Source organism: Saccostrea cucullata, unplaced genomic scaffold (genome assembly GCF_032062105.1).
Source record: "Saccostrea cucullata isolate Sc308-1 unplaced genomic scaffold, CSIRO_AGI_Scuc_v1 ctg1821, whole genome shotgun sequence".
NCBI lineage: Eukaryota > Metazoa > Mollusca > Bivalvia > Ostreida > Ostreidae > Saccostrea > Saccostrea cuccullata.
The window spans coordinates 1-2,760 of NW_026922500.1; the positions used below are offsets into that span (position 1 = coordinate 1).

Here is a 2,760-nt window from a genome sequence, read left to right on the forward strand (position 1 = left end):
AGAAATATTATTTTTTTCAGTGCTCCATGATGACAAACCTCAATCGTCTATCCTCGATCATAATGGTATCCAATAGAATTTATACCAACTATTTTTTGTTTATTTGTGGAAAATTGGCAACAAAGCAACATCTTACATAGATAATGTATAAAACATTCGATGATAAACTCCTTTTATAAAGTATTATGTGTCACTTATTTCACTTTATTACCACATTCAGCTCTGTAGAGTTCCTTTTTTAATATACCAGTCTACCAATCTATAGGTTAAATTTTCTTTTACTGCATGGCTATTTACACATGTAGCTATGTTTCAAATATACCTGCACAAAAATTTAGAATTTAATCATTATAGCTAGGTATGTTGTATAGATCAATTTATCGGAAAAGAAGAAATACTAGTATAGGGGGAAATTAAGTAAAATATACATAGAGTTTAAAGAATTAATTATACATGAATAAATTATGTAATTAGTGACGAAAAACCGCAACATTTAATAGCTTCAAACTATTCCTTGATAAAACGCTAGATTAAAAAGCGTAAAAAAAACTTTTACTCAAAGGCTATATGTCGCAGAATTTAATTTTTCATAACTCTGAATATGTCGAGTATAGGTTTTTATCTGCAGCCACCACCGGGAAGTTGTGGCATCTCCACAGGGGAAAAATTTCCCGAGAGGGACGTTAAACCGAGAAAAAAAAAACGTTTTGCTTTTTTCTGAAATATTTGATTCCCTTTGTATTACATGTAGGTTTTCTTTTCATACTTTTATGACTTCAGAACTGTATGTTATGTATTATAAACATCATAATTTTTCAGAATATCAAAGCCATGTGAATGAAGTTGAATATTTAGTAGATCAGAGTTGCTGAAATATCACAAACAAATCTTTCCGTACTTAAAACTTTTACTTCTTATATAGATTTTGACATCATAATTTAATTGTCGAAATACGAAAAGGTAAATCTTCTATTGAGTACTTACACATGTAAAAGATTACTTGGAATTTAATTTTCAAAAATAATCTTTCTCATTTCAGTAATGGTTGCTATAACATGTATTTCAATACCCTTATGTAGATTTTCCAAAGGGTTTGGAAAAGTTTTGGAATTCCATGGAATTCCAATCATTTCTATACCAAACACGAAAAGTGTGTCTAGAAGTTTTTGGAATATTTTGGAATTTGAAAAAAAAATTGGACTTAGACATTTTTTGGGTTGGAAAGTAGTGGAATTCTTTGGAAAAAATGATAAAATGAGTAACTTAGCCATTTTCTGCGCTGGAAAACTGTGGAAAATTACTTAGAAATCTTTAACTGTCGAATAATAGTACAATAACATCGGGATCGAAGTCGGGCTCGATGAACAATTAATTAAAACAACACTCTGAAATTCAAAAATATCGAATGCCATGTTGATGTTTCAGAGAAGGAAAGTTGGAAAGAGGGTGTCTAGAACAGGGGAATCATGATTAGCGTTGGATGGAAGAAGATAAAGACATTTTAAGTCCCAGTTGGTACAATATTGTACAGTATTTTATGAAGAATGCTTCTGCTACTGTTCATTAGTCTGGACACCACCTGACCACACAAAAACTGCCAGACGGTGAAATCTTTAGTGCACTATTTCAATTTTGTAATAATTTAAGATCATGGATTTTAACTCGAATTTCCTGGTTGGGGATCGAACTGATGTGAAGAATTTTACCTGTACGTTCCTTTGTTCAAGATAATATTTACAGAGTATGATGTACATGTAATTAATTATATATTTTAATGCATGTTCATGATCATTTTCAGCTCTTATTCTAATTATTTTATAGTTGCTGCATTGTGCCTGAGATGATCTTCACAGCGATGGCATTTGGTAACTTGGACAAGTTGGTGGATGTAGATGCTTAGCCAATCAGTGACTAGGCTTGTGAATATGGTGAGAACTAGCTCAAATTATCATTGAAACCAAGTAAACTAACTCTGATTTTATCAATCAATGTCTATTAGCATAAGATTAAAAAAATATTGCAAGTTTGCCATGTAAACAAAATTTAAAGGTTTATATTCTTAACACGCTTAAATTCCTTATTCTAATAATTTAAAACAATGAATTCTGACAGGTAATCTAAACATGCTAACTGCACAGGCATGCATAATTATTTTATATCAAACTGCAATCATCTACTATGAAGTATACATGCATTTTACAGGAATCCGGATGCTCACAAGGACAAGAGCTGTATGAAAAAAAACCCCAACAGGTCAGATTTCTTAATTATTTTCTAAATCAATAAAATCACATGAATTGAAATTATCTTTTTCAGTATCTGCTCACCTGAACAATTTTAAGGCCTAAGTGAGTTTTTTGATCAGTGGCAGATGTTGTCTGTCATCTTTAAACTTATCATATTTTTTAAAACATTTCTGTGACGTCATCTTTTGTTAAACCCGGTACAATAAATTTCTTATTGTTCTGCACACCGTCCAATAAGTTACCTGTAGGTGTCCAATAAGTTGTAACTTATTGGACAGTCACAGGTAAACTGCAAAAAAGAAGCAAAGAAACAAGGCTTGTAAACAAATTTAATTTTAATCCTGGAAAATTAACACCGAAAATCACCTGAGAATTATTTACGAGCTTTCAGAATTAAACTTCACATTAATTGTAACATTCGCATCCTTCTGAACATTCACAGAAATTGTTGGACACGGACACTGACATGACACTTTTGAAGAATCCACATCTTTGGCTTTTTTGGTAGGTGGGC

The 2,760-nt window shown here is 31.5% G+C and overlaps 1 long non-coding RNA gene across 1 annotated transcript; it reads left to right on the top strand.

The window, feature by feature from the left end:
* Positions 1–1,330: 1,330 nt before the first annotated feature.
* Positions 1,331–2,253, top strand: LOC134261872 (uncharacterized). The gene is made up of 3 exons (XR_009990907.1): positions 1,331–1,511; positions 1,822–1,928; positions 2,203–2,253. It is a non-coding gene; the product is annotated as an uncharacterized LOC134261872 (long non-coding RNA).
* The last annotated feature ends 507 nt before the right edge of the window (positions 2,254–2,760 follow it).